The sequence below is a fragment of the Rhyacophila brunnea genome, unplaced genomic scaffold (genome assembly GCF_057557595.1).
Source record: "Rhyacophila brunnea isolate RB1 unplaced genomic scaffold, BYU_Rbru_1.0 scaffold_44, whole genome shotgun sequence".
In the NCBI taxonomy this organism is placed as follows: Eukaryota; Metazoa; Arthropoda; class Insecta; order Trichoptera; family Rhyacophilidae; genus Rhyacophila; species Rhyacophila brunnea.
This window is the reverse complement of record NW_028233109.1, coordinates 435,992-459,729: the sequence shown is the minus strand read 5'-3', so window position 1 is coordinate 459,729 and position 23,738 is coordinate 435,992. Positions and strand designations below refer to the sequence as shown.

The 23,738-nt window shown below is 26.0% G+C and overlaps 3 pseudogenes; all 3 read right to left on the bottom strand.

The window, feature by feature from the left end:
- Positions 1-2,417: 2,417 nt before the first annotated feature.
- LOC147066629 (chromatin-remodeling ATPase INO80 pseudogene) lies at positions 2,418-3,140 on the bottom strand (annotated as a pseudogene).
- A 242-nt stretch (positions 3,141-3,382) lies between these two features.
- Positions 3,383-4,838, bottom strand: LOC147066628 (uncharacterized; annotated as a pseudogene).
- A 12,206-nt stretch (positions 4,839-17,044) lies between these two features.
- Positions 17,045-19,360, bottom strand: LOC147066627 (histone deacetylase HDAC1 pseudogene; annotated as a pseudogene).
- Between the last annotated feature and the right edge of the window lie 4,378 nt (positions 19,361-23,738).

Here is a 23,738-nt window from a genome sequence, read left to right as displayed (position 1 = left end):
TAAAAATAATTTTAAAATGTTTTCTTTCGCAAGAAAAACGAATCATTAAAATAAACTTTAGATGATAAATTGCCTATATCTTCTAATGAAAAAGTATAAACTTAGCATATTAAGTCCTTATAAAGAATTATACTTATTTAAAGATTTCTTATTTGTGTTCACTTGTTAGAAATTTCCTACTTTACTCAACATCACAGATATGGGTTCTTTTTAAATGCTTTGGTTTTTAAAATTCTTACAATTACACATGAACTAGGAATGTTATTCAAATGACATGTATTTGGTGCATTATCTTTGACTTTATAAAAAATTTATAGTGTTTCCATGTATCATGAACTTTTATGTGCCAAATACGTAACCATAATTTGACCGGTGGAGTAATTTGGCATATATGAATATTTTATATATTAAAATAACAGCAGAAAATGTATGATAAAAAACAAATTCTAAATACAACATAAAATTTAAAAAAAAATTCCTTGTGTAGAAAAAAATAACAATATGGTTTTATTAAATATCTAGATGTCTGGAATATGATTTTTGGTTATTCTATAATATAGTGTAAGAATCACACAAATTTATTTGAAAAAAGCTTGTTCATTTTCATAAGGAAAACATTTATACAATAAAAAAACCATATAAAGCGGATTTTTTGGTCACAAAATGATATACGTTGTATATTAATAAGATAATAATTCCAATGAAAGTGAAGACTCGCGTAAAAGAGATGAACTTGAAGTTGAAATTATATTAATAAGTCTTTAAAGACGAATATGCATTGAGCAAGATTGTAAATATGATGTGACTGAAATAAGTATTAAGCAAATCTGTTCTATAAAGCCATCTAAATTTTTTTTGGTTGAAAATGAGCATAAGTGATAAATTAGGAACTATACACAAATCAATTATAATTTTATCAAATACATAAAAATAGATATCAAACAATTGTATAATTGATGTAATGTTTTTATATTGATTGAAGGATGAAAATAATTATACTAATATAAAAAATGAATAACCAGTATTGATAATTAATTCATGTTGTAAATTATAACTCGAGAAATAATATTTTTTGTGAAATTAACGTTTTCAGATTTGAACATATATGGAAAATAATAGTATTATTCAATATAACGTGGATGTTATAGTCACAAAATACTATAAGTAGCATATTAAGAGGTTGGGGATTTAAATAAAAACAGATTCTTGGACACTAAGAATGGATACTTTTTTGTGAAAGATGTATAGAGTAAGGTTTTGAAGATGATGTAACGAAATATGACACCATAATTACTTTTTTTGAAACCATATAAGTTTTTGTTTAACAGATTATAAAAAGAAAACCTAATGAGCTAATACATAAATCGAATTAATTTATACACTTCTTAGTGTATAAATAATATCTAAAAAAAATTATTATATTTTAAGAAGATCGGAAATATTATGCACGAGAAGTATACATAAAAAATTGGCTATAAAAAACCATTTAGCCTATATGTTTTAGAAACAAGCGATGAATTGTGCTGTATTGTATTGGAACTACAATCAAAGGAAGCAATATTTTGATATTAAAAAAAAAGAAATCAAAAGTTGTGATATAATATTGACGCTTGAATACATAAGTTTTGAGTGTATAAGATGTATTTGGAAGACTATAAGGATATTGTGCTTTAAATAGTATACAGCAAACATGTAAAATAGACCAATGTAAATTTTTGTGCGAGAAAACATGAAAAGTAAAAATAAAAAAAATTTCCTTAGATAAATGAAAATATATGAATACTTTATGTGAAAAAACCATTTCCGGATGTGGTACTAATTTTATATTTACTTACTGCAAGATCATGGTTTTTTAGTTTATATGATTCTGAATCTGGTGGAAAAAAAATTTTCAGGCATACCGTATCTTTAGTTATTTTTTTATCAAATAGTATATGCCCATTATTATTCATTTTTACATGTATTTACTAATTAGCGTTTTTATTTACTTAAGGCGGTCTTTATATGAATTTACGCCTTAATTTATTTGAAAGTATCTTCTTATTTTTTTTTATCAGGTGCTACTATTTAAAATGATTAATTTTATTATATCCTTTACTGTATTTGGTCCTTTATAAACTTGCCTTGATACAATTTATTAGATTATGAGTTACTTTTGTATATCATTTATTAAATTCTGTTCTCTGTATTTGGTCCTTTATAAACTTCCCTTGATACAATTTATTAGATTATGAGTTACTTTTGTATATCATTTATTAAATTCTGTTCTCTGTATTTGGTCCTTTATAAACTTCCCTTGATACAATCTATTAGATTATGAGTTACTTTTGTATATCATTTATTAAATTCTGTTCTCTGTATTTGGTCCTTTATAAACTTCCCTTGATACAATTTATTTGATATAAGGCACGTTTGTCTTACCACTTATTAAACTCACCACTTTTAATGACCATTTTCTGTATTTCTCCTTTTCTTCCCGCTCTTTCCATAACTCTTTCCTCGACACTATTTTTCATGATCAATCTATAGACTACCACGTCTTTAGTTTGTCCGAGCCTGTGTGCTCTATCCATAGCTTGTTGGTCTACTGTTGGGTTCCAGTCACTATCATAGAAGATGACAGTATCGGCAGCAGTAAGATTTATGCCGAGTCCACCGGCTCTAGTACTCAAAATAAAAATAAATTTTTCGTTTGTTTCTTGCCAATTTTTGACAAGATCTCTTCTTACTTTTAAGCGAGATGAGCCGTCGAGTCTTGAGTATGTATATCCTTTTTTTATGAGGTAGTCTTCCATAAGGTCCATCATCTTGGTCATTTGGAAGTATATTAGGATTCTTTTTCCTTCTGATTTTAGGGTGGATAAAAGAATATCCAATATTGTTAGTTTTCCACTGTCTGTTATGAATGTTCCTAGGCGAGGGATTTCGATGTTTGTAGATGTTAATGAGCCGGATGTGATGTATTTAAAGATTTTGTGATCGTATAATTGATTTTGTGTGTCTCTTATGTGTATAGGATTCGAATTTATAAAATTGGTTTCTTCGTTTTTATCCTCTGAATCGATATTTTCGTCGTAATAACTTGTATTTGTTGTGTTATACGGATTGTACCTATTAAAATCATTTTCTTGGATGCACATGCTGATATAAGGCCTGGAAGTTGTTAAAGGGTTAATTTCGGGTGCTATGACCTTTTCGACATATATATTATTGTATTTGGTATAATTTTCCTGTATGGATTGCAGTTTATCTGTAGTTTCGTTTATATAAGTCGATTCCTTGTTTATCTTAAATAAATTTAACGAATCTATTTTGGATTTTGAATTAAACAGCGGATAATATATTTGATCGACTTTTCTTCTCTTCGTTTCATTATCAAGATCTATATCATCGATATCTCGATAACCTTCAGAATCTTTATTATCATGATTATTGGTATTGTAATTATTTATACCAACATGGGTAGTGCTATAGTCTCTTATTTTTTCAAAGAATATAGAAGAATGAATCGGAGATTTTTCAGAAACGAAATCACCTACAATTTTAGGCACTTTATATTCAATTTTATTTTTCCCAATACGTGTAACATAACCATTTCCAACAACATCACAAGTTCCAAAAGACATTCCAACTCTTACCTCTTCTCTTTCAAAAAGATCCGGATGATTGCACACCTTTCTGAATTGCATCATGACATTCATTAATCCTTCTTCATTTTCGCCTTGTTTTTCGGAATTTGAGCATGCACTTGCTATAACATCATCGTCGTATATTTTTCTTTGTTCTTGGATCATTCTGTAGTATTTCTTTTGACGAATGCTCATTTCGCACATTATTACTTTTTCTGTTTTTGTTCCTAATTCGTCTTTAACGTCATCTTTTACTCTTCTAAGCATGAATGGTTTTAAGACCATGTGGAGTCTTTTTAGTTGTGCATCTAACCCTTTTCCTGGACCATTTGTTTTTTCTGTGTTATTTTGAGAATTTGGATCTGAATTGTTTTGATTGTTTATTTCCATATTGTTTTGTATATTTTCATCAATATTACTTTGAGTATTTGGATCTGTGTTATTTTGAGTAATTGGATCTGTGTTATTTGGTGTATTTCCATCAAAATTATTTTGCGTAGAGGGATCTGTGTTATAAACAGCATCTTCATTATTATTGAATTTCCCTTTTCTTTTTTCCTTTCCTTCTATATCTTTGGAGAACCATTTACTGAACTCTTCATGGCTATCAAAAAGTGTAGGCATAATAAAATGAAGTAGTGCCCACAATTCGCCCATGGTATTTTGAACGGGTGTTCCCGTCAATAGCAATCTATTTCTACAACTTAAATTAAGTAAAGTTTTCCATCGAATACTTGAGCTTGACTTGATAGCCTGTGCTTCGTCAAGGATCATATAAGTCCATCGTGTTCTTTTAAAGAATTTTTCATCTGTTACGACCATTTGATACGATGTTACCATTACGTTTACTGCGTTTTTGTTTGCATTGTACTTAAATGTTATTCCTTTTCGAAGATTCTTGCGTTCTAAGACGCTTCCAGCGTAAAGAACAACGTTAAATGAAGGAAGAAATTTTTCGAATTCTGATATCCAGTTGTGTAAAGTTGATGCTGGAGTTACAATTAGAAATGGGCCTTCGATGGTGTACCTTTCTTTTAGAAGAGCAAGAAATGCTATTGATTGAATTGTCTTTCCAAGGCCCATGTCGTCTGCTAGGATTCCATTTATACCATTGTCATAGAGATTTGTGAGCCATGAAAGTCCTTCTAGTTGATACCTTTTTAGTGTTGCGTTAAGATCTTTGGGTTGTGAAACAATTTTACTACTCATAGAACTAACAGATAATTCGTTGTTATTGCTTATAGGGATTTTATTGCAGCCACTTTTCACACTATTATTAGCTGTATCGTTAATATTGCCATGTGTATTGTATGTGTTCATATTTTTGGTATCAACATCGGTATACGCATTATTATTAGTATTGTCATTTTTAGAGGCATTATTGTTATCAATATTATTGTTGATATTGTTAGCATCCATATGATTATGGTCATTATTAATGTTATAATTATTTGAGGCATTAATAATGTTTGTAGTGTTGCCTGAAAAGGTATTAGACCCATGATTATCCTCTCTATTTTCTCCATTTTGGTTATTGCCTTTATCATCAAAAGAATCAGGTCTCGTATTATTGCCGGTATCGTCAAAATTATCAACTTTCATTTTCTGTTTCTTAGCAGCATCAAGCGCATTTTCCCTCGCAATTCTAAAATCATCATCTTCATCAAACTCATCATTATCAAAATCAAGCATCTTTTTTTCTCCTCCCCCCTTTTCTTCCAAAACATTTTTCCCTTTATTCGACATAAAATGTGAAAAAAGTTCTGTCTGGGTAATCAAAAAATTAAGTTTACGTCTTTGCCTAACAGCTTCTCTCTCTTCCTCAAGCTTTTTAGCCAATGCTTTTTCCATTCTCCGCTTATAAGCAGTTAAACCCCGGCCATCACTTTTTGGAACAACATCCACAGTATCACTAACAACTTTCAAAACTGCTTTCTTCTGTATAGCACCTTTCTTAAAATAAATACCTATTTCTCGCGATATCTTCTTTGACTTAAGTGCCGGATTTGTCTTCATTGTCTTCGATAAAGCACGTTTAATCTCACGGACACAAACTATGCCAATCTTCCGCTTATTTATAACTAAGATACTACGCAATTGTCTTATATTCTTGTATTGCTTCGGAATTTGTTTGGATACAAGCGTTGAATACATTTTTTGCATCGTGTTTTGGTTTATTTGCACTGATTCATTAACAACAGGCGGCATCGTTAATGAAAGAAGAAGATCTTTTATGCGGAGAAGCATGGGAAGATGCGGTGTATATAATATGTTTGATTCAAGCGGTGTAGGCTCTGGTAAAGCACTTTCCACTGGCTTCCTTTTATAGTTTTGGAGGTAAAAACTGAGCGAATGTGCGGATTGGAGATTTGGTGGATTGATCGTGCGAGAAAATGAAAGAAGATGACTTGATGTTAATTTCGATTCAAGTAAAGAATTATCCGCTTGATTTTTTGTATTCGCTACTATATCAACATTTATGTCTGTTGATGTAAGATGTAATGTATCCTTAAGAACATGCAATACAGGCGGTGTGTGCTTTGCATCAACTTCTGGTACTTTCTTTTCTTTAATTGGTTCGACTGGCTTTGGCTGTAATTCTCTATCACTCTTCATTATTTGAATCAAGGGGTTTCTTCTTATTTTCAATACTACAAGTCTATTGAAAAATTATAGATGAAATATAAAACCATGTGCCGAATGAAAATATGAGATGGAAAGTATTGAAATGTGTAATTAAAGGAAAATATTGGGTTTGATAAAGAAATACTAAATGGGATAAGGCGATATGTATCAGGAAATATTTAAACTAAAGCGCTCTATCTTTTCTATTTGAAATGAGATAGCCACGAATTTGGATTTAAATTTAGAAAAATGATCTTTTTTGTTGATAAAATAGAAATCGATGGATATAAATTGCTGTGTAAATCTTAGAAAATATCTTGCATAAGTTCTTTTTATTGAATAATCTTCATAAATCAAATGTATGCGAATCAGAGTATTTATTTTTTGTAAAAAAATTGCGTATTTATGTTTACATTTTAAGTCTCAAAAATTTAGTAGTTATATTGGTAATAATTTCCCTGTAAATTAAAGAATATTTATGTTTTTTGTATTTTCTGTAAAAAATTAAATCCATTTAAAGGCTATTTTTTATTCTATAACAAAAAAAACTTATGTAAATATGTTTCTTACATATTTTTCTTGTGCGTTAAGAAATATTTCTGTTTTGTGTATTTTCTGTACAAAATGTAATTCAATTAAAGTCTATTTTTTATTCTATGCAAAAAAACTTATGTAAATTTATGTCTTATAAATTTTTCCTGTAAGTTAAAGAATATTTATGTTTTGTATATTTTCTGTACAAATGTAATTCAATTAAAGTCTATTTTTTATTCTATGCAAAAAAAACTTATGTAAATTTATGTCTTATATATTTTTCTTGTGTGCTAAGAAATATTTCTGTTTTGTGTATTTTCTGTACAAAATGTAATTCAATTAAAGTCAATTTTTTTATTCTATAGCAAAAAAACTTATGCCTTATATATTTTCGATAAAAAATGATGCACTAAATTTGTGTAATTTTTGTACACCTTAATAATTCAATCTTGTAAATTCATAATAATATGAAACAAACTCGGTCGTTATTTTTATAATATATAATTTAAAGTTGTATATTCTATAAATATAATCAAGTACTCATAAAAAAGTGTAAAAATAACTTTAAAAATAATTAAATCGATTTATTTTTCAATGATATATCTGTTTTTATTTGGCTTACTATATCATTGATATGGAAATTTATACAATATCAATTTTTAAACCGAAAATTTAAGTTAAACCCCCCCTCAATTAAATGTATCTGTGATATAAACTTTTAAAACTCGGAAAATACTATAATTTTTTCTGTAAATTTCAATAAAAAACCCAAATTTTCAATGCTTTATGCTATAAACTTTTATTGCTCGGAAAATACTGTGGTCTCTTCTGTAAATTTCAATAGATACCACCCTATTTTAAATATATTATTTGATATAAACCATTATTTCCGAAAAAATAATATAATTTGAACTGATTTTTTTCCTAGATTTTCTCAATTTATTTTAATTTTATATAGCCCTATTTCTGGATATTCTGACCTCAAATCTCAAGAAAATATCATAAATTTTCTTAATGATCAAAATCGGATTTATATTGACTTCTTATCAATATTCAAGTAATATTTAGTTGATCTTATTGATATTATTTAATATTTATTTATGTGTTTTTATATTTTCGCGGTTATTTATATTTCAACTGTTTAATTTTGAGTTCTAAATACATTTTTTAACAATAAAAACTTTGTTTAAACGCGTTTCATTTATATTTTTTTAAGCTTATTATATATTTAAAAAAGATTACAAACCATGTGATTACTACATTATTCATTCTTATTTTTTGTCTTTATTTCTTATAAAGAGCATTTTAAATTATTTTAACACTGAAAAAATTATTTCAAGAATTTTCTACTGAATTTATTTGTGAATTTTTGTCGCTGAAATTGGATTTTAAACTATTTTCGTTATTACTTGGAGTTTTAGAGGTTGAAATATCAACACTTTAAGCTATACTTTCTTGGGTACATTCTAAAAAATTTCTATGATTTAATTTGTCTTAATTTAAAAAAATATAAATCGATCAATATACTCATCGCTTCCATAAATTTATTTCTACCAAGCTTTCTAAGATCCCCCAATTTAAAAATATTTTTATTTCACATATAATGTAATGTTAAAATAATCAAACGAATAAATAATATAAAATTTTGCGGATTAAATAGTTTAAAAATCCTTTTTTAATAAAATAGTTGATATTAGAAAGAATATACAACAAAATCAGTGGTTGGTAAACTAATAAATGACCAAATAAATCAATATTAACGTTAAATAATTGTACCGAAGTTGATTATGTAGGCTAGAATAATTTGATAAATTTGAAATATTCAATGTCTCTCTTTATATTACAACAAAATGCCGAGTGGTTTTTTATCGATTATTCCAAATATACACATTGAAAATATAAATCTAATCAGATCAAGAAAAATCAATAAAAATAACGTGTAAAATTGTTACCTGATGGTATGTGCAACATTATAAGAATTTATATGGGTTTTAGTTTCCTAAAATAATGATTTAGTAACACTTGAAAAAATATTAAGTCTTATCAATATTTAATAAATAAAAAGTATAGTTGTTTTCATAAGGCATACACATTGAAATTTGATATGAGAATACTCTATATCTTGTATTTAAAATCGAACTTTATAATTTAATATCAATTAAATGAATAAATAAACACAAAAAAACCAACTAAATCCTTAATTATATCAATATTCTATAATAGGGACATAAAATCGATCTTAATTTTTTTTAAATATAAATAAGGCTTATAAACTCATAATAAAATAAAAATCTGGAAATTGAATTCAAAAATTTTATGATAAAACTTTAACACTGCATCAAATATAACACCGAGTCACATTTTGAAAGACCAAAGCTAGCATATAATGTATGAAAATATCGATTTTAACCTATTTCTGAATAAATTCCTACTTTATGTGATTCTAAACGAAGTCTCGATTCCCTTGGGGTAAAGCCTTTTTGTCTTTTAAAGAAAAATTTTTGGGATTGTGGATATTCAAGTTGACTATAAAAATAAAGATATTTACGTTGTCTTTCTCATGAATTATTGAACAATATAACTGTAACAATATTCTTACCGACTTTATTACGTAGGAAATGTTTTTTCATAAATTTTATCAATGTTTTTTCGATAATAAAAACCATTCTCGTAATTTAAATATCTGGCCGTTTTTTATTTAACAAATATAGATCTTTGTGCATGTAAATTCTTATTGCCAGGTTTATTAAAATCCATTGAAATTATGTGATTAAATTTATTAAAAATATATTTTGAATTTTTTTGTATTTGTGTATCATAATAAACTAGTTTTTAATTATCACTTTATATGGGAGTTTATATACATTGAAAACTTTGTATCAATAGACAAATCCCTTGTGATCGTATCAGTAAGCGAATTGCACCGGCGATCCAATTAATTAAAATTAATTGAATTTACACAAAGTTAATATAGAAAAATATAAAATTTTTTGTTGAAAATAATATGATATATATTAATATAAATTAATAATAGCTTATCATTGAATTTATGTTAAGTCAAGTAGAGCTTCATACAACTTAGCATTATTCTGAGAAAAAAACAAAAAATACCTTAAACCATGCGTATCTAAGTTTCTTTCTATTTTTAATGCTGTATTTGAGATCCTATGGTATTCATGGTCATTTTATCAAATATAATATTAGCCTTTTTATTCATCCGTATATATCACTTTAACTGCTAATTACATAATATGAGTTGCTTTAGTTATATTCAGAACGATAGTAGTAAATACTTTGCTAGGTGATTTGCTTGTGTCTAAAATAGCCAAAGCCCAGGTTTGGTCCATTAGTCTCCTTCCTCGACATTACTTAAACTTATAGTTAGACTTGTACCATCAACTTAAATAATACATTTAGCTTCAACCATTCTCACTTTATTATCGCCATAATGTTTTGTTATTAGTTTCTTACCCTCACTTATAAAACAGCAAAGATCTTTGGTTCATGCCAGCAGCTTGCATGTAGTTCTTTGTGGGTAACTTTTGGAATAGAAGAACAGAAGTAATAGCAATTTCTTGATTTCAATTTAAGTTTATTATACCATGTATCTTTTCTAATATATATGGTAGCTTGATATTCATTACAGATGTAATCATACACATATAGTTATAGCTATCACAACTATCTTTTGTAGCTTATAAAGCCATTGATAAACTTTGTTGCATATAAAAACCACAAATTTATTTTAATGCAACAGTTTCTTATTTCAATAATAACCAATTAGACTTATTTCCATTTTTGATTCTAAATTACTTAAAAATTTGACATTTTTATTGAGTTCTTCAAATTCTTTTTAAATAAAATTAACTAGCAAAAATTTTATTTCATTAAGTCATATTTCCAAGGTTTTATACAGTTATGAAACAAGGTTTTTTTTACAGAATAAATAATATATTAGTTCGTCTTAATAAACATAAATCTCAACTGTTGAATCATCTTGTGGATATACTAGAAAGCTCTTTTTTTCTTCTAACGCATTTTTGCCACACCTACATATTATTTCCAGGTCTTTATAATATAATATTCGTAAATTACTTGTATCTTTCCTATGTTTTAATCTTTTGATGCTTTTATTTATAAAGCTTAAATTTATTGTAGGTATTTAAAGTTTTTTGGCAATCATCTATACAATTTTTTGCATAAAATATTTTAATCATTATATTTTGTCATTAATAAGATATTTAAATTTAAAATACCAGACATTCCTAATACTAACTTCTTTCACTTCTTAGGATTAATTATTACTTAGAAAAATTAATTTATAACTCATCAAAATGTAATTTTTGTGTTTGATTTATATTTAAACCGCTTTTTTTGTTTGCATTGTATCACGAATCGAAATATTTATATAAATATGCTCTCATCATTATAGTATAGTTTAAAATTAGCATTATTTTCGTTTAAGCATTGTAAATATATGTAATTCAAATAAAAACAACAGAAACGCAATTTATGGAGCTAAAATGTAATCTATATATTTGTAAACATAATGAACTTAAATGTGTGATTTCTTTTATCATTCTCTAATTCATCTCTGTTCATATATTATTATTATAAAAATTTAATTCGATATCGTAAAGATTATATACACTCTATTCCTGTTCATAATTTAGTATTTCATTCGATATCGCATAAATTTACAATTAGTTTTAAGTAAGCACTAAGTATGATTATAATAACAATATTCCGTTAGAAAATAAGAATAAAAATAACCTAGTCATATGATATACAAAACTGGCGATTAGTGGGCCGATGTATTTTAAAACAGAAAATAGCATCGACCACACAGCCCCTATCTTGTGTCTATTCATCTAAGATATTACGATTTTTATTCTTTTTTCGATTCTTTTGAATTACACAATCTGACATAATATATTTTAAATTAATAAACAGACGAATATAAATAATTATTGCCGTTATTTGCATTTATGTCTACCAGTGAATATCCAACACATGTTACAATTTTTCGAAAACGGTTTAAGTTGTAAAACTTTTCATTTTTATGGGTTAAGGTATATTGTTGTTTTTTCTCTTGCTATTCGAGTACACTAAATAATTCTAGCTGTGTATTCTTCGTGTTTTCGTTTGTTTATTTCATCGATATCAACAATGATTTTGAGTTAAAGAAAATAATAAAAGCCGCTTTTGAAAACATGTATACAAAAAATAACAGTTTTTTTTCACCATTTTGATAATTATTCAAGATTAACATGGTAATATTCTTACACTTTTTATTTATGAAGTGATTTAATATGAGGAAAAGTGTAGTTTAAGAAATCTATAAATAAAATATAAGCCATGATTATATTGAATAAAAAAGTAAATCTAAACTTTACATCAGCAATAAAATATAAATATTTTATAGAGTTTGTTTATTTTCATCAAATGCGATTATTTTGCAATAATTGCACTGAATTCTTGAGTACTGATACAAAAATCAAACAAAAAATGTAAAAGGGATTTTTATTATATAACCGCATATTTTTTATGCACTATTTTTATATAAAATCTTAAAAATCACTTTAGGATATCCGATCCCCTTAAACAGAACGGATTTTACTGTATGTATTTTTTTCTTAGAACCCTGTAATTTTTTTTTACTATCCCGTTGATATATTCAAATAATAACTAGCTATATTTAAAGAATAAAATTTCATCTGATTAATAAAATTATTGGATGTTAGTAGGTACTTTTCAATATATTTTTTTATAAATCAACAGATGACAGCAGTGTTCTTATTACCTGTACTAGTTTATTATTTTAAAAGAAATAATAATTTCAATAAGCTTTAACATTTTACATATTTTTTTCTAGATGTTTAATTAGTTTGTGATATTAAAATTCTATAGTATCATTTTATAGCTTTACTATGGGGTTAATTTTGGTATTGCAATTATATATTCATTATTCAAGCGTAGCATGATTGTTTTCTCGTGAGCACATTATATCGTCACTCTTGGCCATTTTCTCTTCTGTTACGTCTTCTTCAATACTTCTCTTCTTCTCAAGATCTATTCGGAAAGGGTTTTTCTCAATCCTATAATTTGTATGTATGCTTCGATTTGGTTTGTGACTTCGAGTTCTTTAAGATACTTTTTATGATATTGTGTTAATTCTCCATCCCATGTTACGCCATATGGTATAACCTGGTTCTTGTACTTGTAGTATCCTTGAAATAATATTTTATATATAGCTGTAAAATCCGGTTAAAGAATTCCATATAAAACGGATGAGAAGAATAAAGTTATGAGTAATAATGGGCTTTTAATTACACTTAAAAAGATATAAAACGTGATCATTTATTTAATTTTAGCATACAGCGCGGTAAGTGATCATAATAAAATAAGTTTATTGTGAATACTGACACCAATTCATAAATACTAAGGACGTTTATAGTAAAAAGCACAAGAACAGAAAATTTCCTCACATATAAAAAACCAATTCGACATGTATAATTTCTACTTGAATAATTTTTTTGTATGGTGCCTTAAAACATAAAATTTGATGCTATTTTATCTAAAGATAGTCTAGAATATGGAATGATGAAAATTGTGAAACAAGATCGATTGAAATACCTTAAATATATGTTATTTTTCACCGTATATTTCAAGACCTGATTTATTTAATAAATTAGATGAATTTTATAATAATAAAAAATTTTACCTTTTGAGTTGTTTGTATTTTAGTCCAATACTATTTTTTTTAAAAAGTAGTAATATCTTTTCGACAGCAAGATTTTTATAATAGATAATTTGAAGGCGAAAATATTCCAGAAAAAAAGTCAAAATTTTTTAATATCAATGAAATATTAAGGGTGAACATATTCAGACCCACCATCAATATAAAGCAGAAAAAAATACGCAGCAACATAATACTAAAAAAATTGTAAATTTGACTTTTCTTCTGGAACGTAAAGAGCTTAAAAATCCAGACCGTAGTAAATTAATGGTTGCACTTATTGTTTTTTAGTTGATTTATAATATTAGATCAATATAAATACAGATCCATGAATAAATAAAATATATCACAAAAAAAATTACGACAATTATTTTTGTATGAAATATTCCAAATTTAATAGATTTATAATAAATTTATTAATTTATTTTTTAATAAAATATTGTAATAAAAAAATATTCCCCTAAACGCTTTTTGTACTTTATAAATTTCCTGAAAAGTTAATCAAAACAAAAAAATATACTACTTTGGAAGATTACAAAATCACACAATTATTATTTAACAAAACTTTATACAATAAAATATTATCAAAATGTATTTTTCTATTGTAAAAGACAAACTAGGAAAACCGATTTGTTTTTTTAATTTTTTCGGTTTGTTTTGAAGATAAATATGTTTTATTAAACGTTTATATTTCAAAATCATTAATATAAGTTATATATACACATTAATTTTTATTAAAAATAGCTTAGTATGAAGTATTTTTCTATATTTTCTATTAATTTGAATTGTACCTGGTGAAGCTGTAATATAGAGTGAGTTTCTTAATACCTGTTGATCAATAATTAATACGTCCACAACGAATATTTTAAATTTATTTTATTTGAAAAATTCTCTGCTGTCATAAAAATAATTAATAAAATGCGATATTGTTAATAATAAAAAGATATAAAAATTCCGTTATAATTGTTGATAAAAATAATAATTTTGAAATTTAAGTAATTAATCTTACTTTGCAATTATTTATTGTAGAAAACTACCAATAATTAAAGATTACGATGATCTAAAAAATACTGAAAATTAAAATAGTACATAAATTATGTGTAAGCCAGAATAATTTAGTTGAATATCAAAATTAAAAAATAAATAGTCAAATAAAAGCATGCCCAGGTAAAAGTTAAATAATATGAAATTACAATCAGGATAAACCATTATAAATTTACAGTAAAAACAAAAAGATATACTGCTTTATACAATTTATATTGCTATAAACATTCTATATTTGCTGATTTTTTGAATGTTCGTTTCGAAAGGGAAATTTAGTTTTAAACACTTTGATTTTTATCTAGATTATATCTTAAAAATCTGTATTCTATTTTTTTAACAAATATTCACTTATCATACATTTATATGATGCATAGAGGCGTGGTTAATATGGTATAAAAACCATATCTTTTTATTTTGAATTATATGTATAAGATATGGCCGTATATTCAGACTTATATCCAACTTAAAAATGAAAATACAGCACATTAATTTTTAAAATGGTTTTTTTGCATTTTTCGGGCATTAAGTTTCTTTCTATACATTTGTACCGTATCTAAATTTTACAATATGTATTATTAAACTTTAAAATATAAAATACATAAAATGTTAATTATAGAATTCAACCGTGTTAAATTTTTTTTGTTGGGGGGTTAAATCATATTAATCAACAAAAATGAATTATATATTTATTCCATTTTGATAAAAAATAATTATTTAGATGTCTATTGCCGCTTATGTCCTTTTTATATTGTTTTCTATCATACACATGTAATACTATAGTTATTTATTATTGCGTGCTTACAAAACCCTATATTGCTTATTTTCGTTCAAAAATTTTCTTTTAGGCAAAAATTTGTCTTTATTCTTATAAAAACAATGGTTATTTTACTATCATGGTAGCGTTTTAGGTTTATAACAAGAAGAGGGCCACAATCTGAATTTATTTTTAAACTTTATTTATATGAGAAAGCAAAAAATAACAAAAAATGTAAATATAGTATATAAAAAGTACCTTAGCTTTCTCTTTAAGTTGGGATATAGTTAAATTCAACTAAAATAACAGCCTGCTATGTAATTTTTTTAGTTTTCTTGCAAAAAAAAAGAGATTTTTCGGGAAATTTTAAAAATATATTTCTAATTATTAAATAAAAAAAATCTTTGCAAGCAAAATAAAGTTTAAAATGCCTGTTAAATGTAGGAATTTGGATGAATTAGTTGGCTGAAGAAAATATACAGCAACAAAGAACGGAATATTTCGCACAAAAAAGGTATTTTTTAAGAAACTAGTTGTATAATTTTTAGAAATCGAAAAAATTTATCGATATTTTTTTATAAACTTTTGTAATTTCGAGAACGTAATTTTATTTTTTGTATGAATGAATTACCAGAGAATCGCTATGTAATGGTTGATTGAGGGATGAGATGACCGTATAAAGCGACTAAGAAACAAGAAAAAAAAATTTAGAGACTGTTTTTAGGATATTTACATAAAATTTAAGCAAGTAAAAAATATTAAGAATATCGTATTTAATTCGTATTGTTAGAGCTGATGGAATTAGTATAAAAGTGGAGTGTCTGATAGTTCTAATAATTTAAATGGTAGTATAATAAAGACTGACATTTTATATTGAAGAATTATTATTCATAGACAGTCAGAATATTTAAATAAAAAACAGATCTTTATAGATAATGTGATTCTCAGACTTTCAATAATCATGAAAATATAACAATTGAAATTTTTTAGCACACATAAATAATTTCTAAGGTATGAGCATTGAACTTAAAGCAATCTTTTATATAAAATAATATAATTTTAATTTTATTTAAGTTTCAACATATAAATAATTTTAAAGTGTTATAATTTGACTTAAAGCAATCTTTTATATAAAAATGAATTATAATTATTTGGGAAACGTCAAATTTATTAAATTTTGAACATACAAAATATAGTAATATGTTCAAAAAAATGTAATATTTCACATGAAAATGATGATGAAGTTATTCAAGGTGATGTAATTATAGTAAATTATACAATTTTATTTTTTTATCAATAACACGGTAAAAAAATATAATTACCCAAAAAACAAAAGATTTCTTCTGGAATAAAATATATGCTAAAGAGTTTAGCAGGATATATTATGTGGAGATATAAGTGAATAAGACGCGTTAAAACCAGTTTATGTGTATTCTTACTTGAAATATCAAGGTGTTATTTAAAAAAATTGTTAAAAATTGATATATTTATGTGGCTGCGATGAGGAAGTATTATTAAATTGAAGGTTTAATAACAAAATAAACATGAAAAGAACATGATTAGAATAATAATAGTATTACTGTAAAATCAACATAGAATATTATAATATTTAACATGGTACAATGATAACTCAGATGTGATTGTATTTATACAAACATATTAATAATATATAATATTTAACATGGTACATTAATAACACAGATATGATTATATTTACACTTAATGCAAGATATGATAATTCAAGAACAAAATTGGAACAATATACTCATTATTATAAAATTTATTTAATAATAACAGACTGTAATTATTTTATTTATGGTTTATATTTGGTTTTTTACAGTTTATATTTGTTCATGTAAAAACTTAGATTTCTCTTTACACCTGACTTGGCTAATGTCACATTCAATAACATCATATTATCAATCTTCTTTTGTATTTGTTCTTTCAAGACATATTCATTCAAGCGTTTCCCTCAATTCTTCGCTAGTACACATGTTTCTATTGTTATTCTTAATACCTTAATATAGAACTGGCGTATTAATCATGTTCAGAATTTATAAATTAGGCAGTAATAACATGGATGCAATAATATTTTATGATAACATTAATGAAATAATTATGTCTATAACGGAAACAATGCAATAATTCTTAATAATAATACATAATTATAAGTCTTGAAAGAAGAGAACATATCTAAATGATTGTAAATATGATGAGTTTAAATAATTATCAAGCAAATCTTTTCTATAGAGCAATGTAAGTACAGAGTAAAAAAATTTACATAACTAAAATTGAAATTACAACAAATGAATTTGATCCTAACATCAATACAATAATCAATTTAAAATCACATGAATATAGTAATAACAGGATGTAGCAATATTTTATGGTAGTAAACATTAAGGATTATAATAATAATGTTGATTGCATAGATAATGTATTATCAATAAATTAGCTTTATTTTATTTCGTGATTGGTATGATACATAATTTTATTCGATATACAATAATAATGTTGATTACATAGATAATGTAGTATCAATAAATTAACTTTATTTTACTTTGTGATTGGTATAACACATAATTTTATTCGATATACAATAATAATATTGATTACATAGATAATGTAGTATCAATCTTTTAGCTTTATTTTACTTCGTGATTGGTATGATACATAATTTTATTCGATATACAATAATAATGTTGATTAAATATATTTTATTATGTAGTATCAATAAATTAACTTTATTTATTTTGTGGTTAGTATGAAACATAATTTTATTCGATATCAAAAGTTAGAATCCGAGTCCATATTAGACTCATCATAAAGACTACCCCCTGATTCCTTGAATCTGTTCCAGATAACTTCCTCGTCACTCTCTTCGTTAATAAGATCAGGTGGGATTTCCATAATTTGACAAGAGGGAACATGAACAACCTTTTTCAAGTTTTCGTGTGTTGATGAAATAATGCTATCCAGGAAAGATTTATCGTTGTGGTCACTTGCATTTGAACTACGAACATTGATGGAATAATCAGGACCGAAGTGTTCGTAGAATTCGTTGAAGGGCAAATCGTTAGAGATTTCCACGCCTAAAAGTTTAGAGGTTTCGTATGTCCAAGCTCGACAGACATTTTTCACAGTATAACCCCCACCGCCTAAAATTAGAAGTGGAATATTGAAACTTTTTATGAAACTTACACACTGTGAATGTCCCTTATGTGAGAGATTGAAGCATCCTAATCTGTCACCTGAAAGACTATCTGCCCCGCATTGAAGGACAATAGCAGTCGGTCTATATCGATTTATAATATTCTCGATCACGGGCTTAAAAATGTATGCATAACTGTTATCGTTTATGCCATCCCTCAATGGAATGTTCGCCGAATAGCCACGGCCTTTAAATTCACCAATATCATGTAAAGCGCCGGTACCAGGAAAGAAGTCACCGAATTTATGAAAAGAAACGGTGAATACTCGATCAGTAGTATAAAAAGCTTCTTCTACACCATCACCATGATGAACATCGATATCAATATAAAGAACCCGCTCATTATATTTCAAAAGCTCAAGAATACCAATAACAATGTCATTAACATAACAAAACCCGGATGCCTCACTCTTTTTGGCATGGTGAAGACCGCCCGACCAGTTGATAGCAATATCTGCTGCTTTTGAATTGAGCTTATAAGCACTACTTAAAGTCCCACCCGTTGTTGACCGACAATAATCATATAACCCTTGAAAAACTGGACAATCTTCACCAACATTAAATTTATGAAGATCGTTGGACATTTCATTCATATTGTGCCGTGTAACACTTTGAAGAAAATTTATATAGTCGGTCGAATGAAAATTTGTTAGATTTTCGAATGAGGCATGCACCGGTCGATGTACTTGCATATGCCGATACAACCCGTAGCTCGTGATCAGGGAATGCGTCATGCGTACTCTAAGTGGCTTCATAGGGTGACCTGAAGCATAATGATAGGTCGATATGTTCGGATCGTAGAAATACGCCACACGCTTCGTCATTCTATTTTCTTAGGGGGTACGAAAATTCATTATGTGTCTACAGTAACAAATCAAAATGACCACTGTAGAACTAATAAAATTGTTCACCACTGCAAATATAATTAACAAATAGTTGACCATGGAAAAAAATTAACAAATGGTTAACCGAATCAATCATATAAAATAATCATTTAAAATCACCCATTTAAAGTTGGTATGCATATAATAATCTTAGTTTTAATAAGACCCCATACAAAAACTCACACAATTCGTTATGTATTCAACCAAAACCAATTATAAAAACAAATTCAATGGGCTTTCTATCATTCTTAAATACCACCCCACGTTCGATATACCTTCTAATCATTACAAATAATACCATCACCACATTATTATTCCATATAATAGTATTGCTATACTATTATTCTTGCATGCTAGAAATCCGTTTTATTCGCATATTATTTATTTTAGCTCTTAATTATTACATTATTGTTGTATGTGATCGGAATTCTCTATTATTATTCTAGCATTCTGGTTATATAAATACAAAAAAAAATAAGTTTAATGATTTTTACATAATTTATTAATGATTACTCCAAGTTCAATAAAACTCTAAATCATTGCAAATAATACCATCACCACATTATTATTCCATATAATAGTATGACTATACTATTATTCTTGCATACTAGAAATCCGTTTTATTCGCATATTATTTATTTTAGCTCTTAATTATTGCATTATTGTTGTATGACATCGTAATTCTCTATTATTATTCTAACATTCTGGTTGTATAAATACAAAAAAAAATAAGTTTAATGTTTTTTACATCATTTATTAATGATTACTCCACGTTCAATAAAACTCTAAATCATTGCAAATAATACCATCGCTGTATTATTATTCCATATAATACTATGGCTATATTATTATTGCATATAATTGAATGCTATTATTATTTTAAATCTTATATAAATTATTATCATTTTCATTGGTATTGTAAAAATTATTGTTTCAAGTCAGATAAAAAAACAGATAATCTTCAAAAAATTTCGTATTACAGTGCAGTAAATACATTTCTTAGTCCAAATTACGGATACGTAAAAATTTTAAACAAAAATAACACTCTGTATAATTATAAACAAAATATCTTAAATAGAAGAAATAAGTATTATATATCTGTAAATCTATATAAAAATGAGAGTGTTGAACCTCAAACTTTATGGGCACTATATGTCTTTGAAAGCATCCACTAATGAAAATAAATGATTTAGATGATTCATTTCGAAAAACCATTCCATCTTTGGAGGTGTCATCCAACCAATAAAATATGATTAAATCAATTTTTCTTAAATATCAATGGGGATATTTTTGCACTTATCGCAAATTTTGATATTAACTTATATTTCTTGGTTTAATAGAAAATATACAGATTAATCCAAAAACTTAATATTTTTTTGCAAGTTATTATAGAACTTTCCTGCATACAATGTTAAAAATTCTTTTTACTACATATAACCTAGATTTTTATACTATCTTAGCTTCTATATTCATAAAAATAGAAATGAAATTTTTCATTGCAAAAAATTTATTGTGTTAAGATAGGTTAAGTCCTACGCTACCGAGAGATTGACTTTAAGACTTATTCGTGAACATGGCTAAGTATAATTTTGTAGTAAATTATGTTTTTATAAAAAAATTTAATTATTTGATACGTTTTTATGGGTTTAATGCATAATATATGATAAATATAACAGCTGGCGCCTAAATTCTGGTTTGCATACTACTTATTTGATTTAGTTCATTACAATAATCAAGCTTTATTTACGTTGTATAACTCGTATATATGTTTAAAATAAGAGATATGATGGTATTTTTCTTTTATTATGCGTGCGGGGGGAAAGCCTCAAATGAGTCAGCTTTTCTAGGTATAGTGCAGGATAAAGCAACATATAAAGTAATTTTATCCTCAGAACCATCAAGTTAAACCCTCAAAATCATATTCTTTGCCCTAAAAAACTTATAAAGAATTTTCTGATTTATTTCGGGAACATCAACACTTCTTGGGGGAAATATGATACATTTTATAAAGGTCTTAATCCCGTTTTTTATGGAATTGTAGTACAAAATAAAAATACATCTTCAAATTTGTCAAAATATGTCACTGAAGTCTTTAAGGCAATATAAGGAAGCGCGCTAATTTCAAAACCCAAGTAAAAATTAACAAATATTTAACATAATTTCAGATCTAATGTTCATGGATCATCAAATCTATCCAGCTGATGTCAAAAATTGAAATATTTGATACATGAAACGATAATCAGTTTTCTGCTACTTTTATTAACGACTGGTAAGATCTTTCTTTATGGGCCATCAAAGATAAAGTTATTATTAGAAAAATATCTTTTAAGCTCATATTAAGATACCTTGATAAAATATTTATTGATTTAAGAGTTCTAACGGCAGCAAGAGCCCCGTTATCTGCTTATTCGCTATATTATGCATCTTTATTTGATCAGTGATAACCCCTTAATTTTGATAGATAAGCGAAGAAATATTTCAAAAAGATTTTTGGTGATGAGTTTCTGTGATATAAAATTAGTAATACATAAAAACATGTTTAAATTTGTTATATTTATTATAAACACTGATTCTGAAAATAAAATTGCAGAAAAAATACAAATAAATCATAAGAGGGCCCAAATATCAATGAATAATAATCATGTAATTATATATATAAAAAAACAATTAGATAATATTAGTATACTCTTAGAGACAAAATGATCACATTTTTATATTATAAGAATTAATAACATCTTACATGAATATTTTAATGAATTATATAGCGTAAAATAACATAAACTATGTTCGATCCAATCATCATAAATTTTGTAAATATGATATATTAACGATCTGATATATTTCTAAGCTTGACATTTTTTTTTGATTAAAAGCCTTGAATTTTCTAATACTATATTTCAAAGCTATTGGGTGTTTATTCTTCACTTGAGTATCTGTGAAAGCTCCTATCAAAACTATTATATAATACATCATAATCAAATAAGTCTACTGTTGAAATAAAATTATCATAATTCCCATTATATTAAAAATATAGTTTCCATAAGATAAATTAATTGCGATTATAAATAAACAACCGGCATCTGCAAAAAAAAACAGGCTATTACGATAAGTACAGATAGTTCTCTTACAAAAAAAAATAATTTTGATTTATTATATTTCTACTTCTTCTTTATTTCCTAAATTTATACAAATTTTTTAGAAATATCGCTTGTAGATTTTACTATGTCGAAATAAAAAAACTTACTTGCAATATAAAATACATTTTTTAGATGCACGATAAAAATAAATATAAAATGTAATTTTTCATAAATTCTCGAATTTCAATCAATCAATTTGTGATTGAAATGTGTTTCAAATCTATTATAAATATACATCTTATATTTCTTAAAAAATACTGCTGTAAATAAACATATCAAATTTTTTTGTTTAAATATATATAAATTGATAAAGGAATTTAATAAAATACGTAAGTCTGATGAAAAGATTCTAGAATCAGTTTTGACTAAAATAACCGTTTTAATATATTCTGATTAATAGGGAAGCTATTTATAATATTTATATTTGTATTATCACCTGGATCTGCCATCTCATGCTCTAAATCATCTTGAAAATGCAAAAATAGAGATCTGTTTCTACAATTTTTTGTCTAATTGATATATTTTAATGTTTTTAGTGGAAGAAATACATCATTCAGGCCCAAAACGACAATAGAAAATTTGTAATAGCAGTAATCAAAACCGCAAGGTATGATCGGTGTGTTTTACCATAGTACGTTAATAAGGAAGGTCGTAAAGGATATCTTTTTTCATGTTTTCATAAAACATTAGGGAACCTAGAAGGTTGTGATGTTAGTAAAAGGTACTGTTGTTTTTTTTAGCAAATTTGTAATTTTTTCATCCTTTAAAAAATGCGTGTGCACGTGAAGTAAAATTAAAAAAAAAAAGAATTTTAATAAAAATTCAAATAATTGCATCAATCATGGATTTTTATGTATATCTAAATAATACCAGGTCAATTATTTTTTTTCCCTGTTTTGGACTGACACTCTTTGTTTTCTTCTAGCCCAGTTTCCTTCAATCATATTTATATTCACACATCTTATTTAATCTACAAAGTAAAGAGTTTAGTTTACCATCATGCATTCAGCCAAACTATTTAGACTAAACTTTATACTAATCAACAGTTTGAATTAATTATCAAATCTTCATGTACATATTTCTTCTAAAATCAATATAAAGGCTATAGTTTATATCTGGTGCACAATTGCAATCATTCCTCGATTTTCCTATAATTCAACCATACAAAGAACCAAACAACC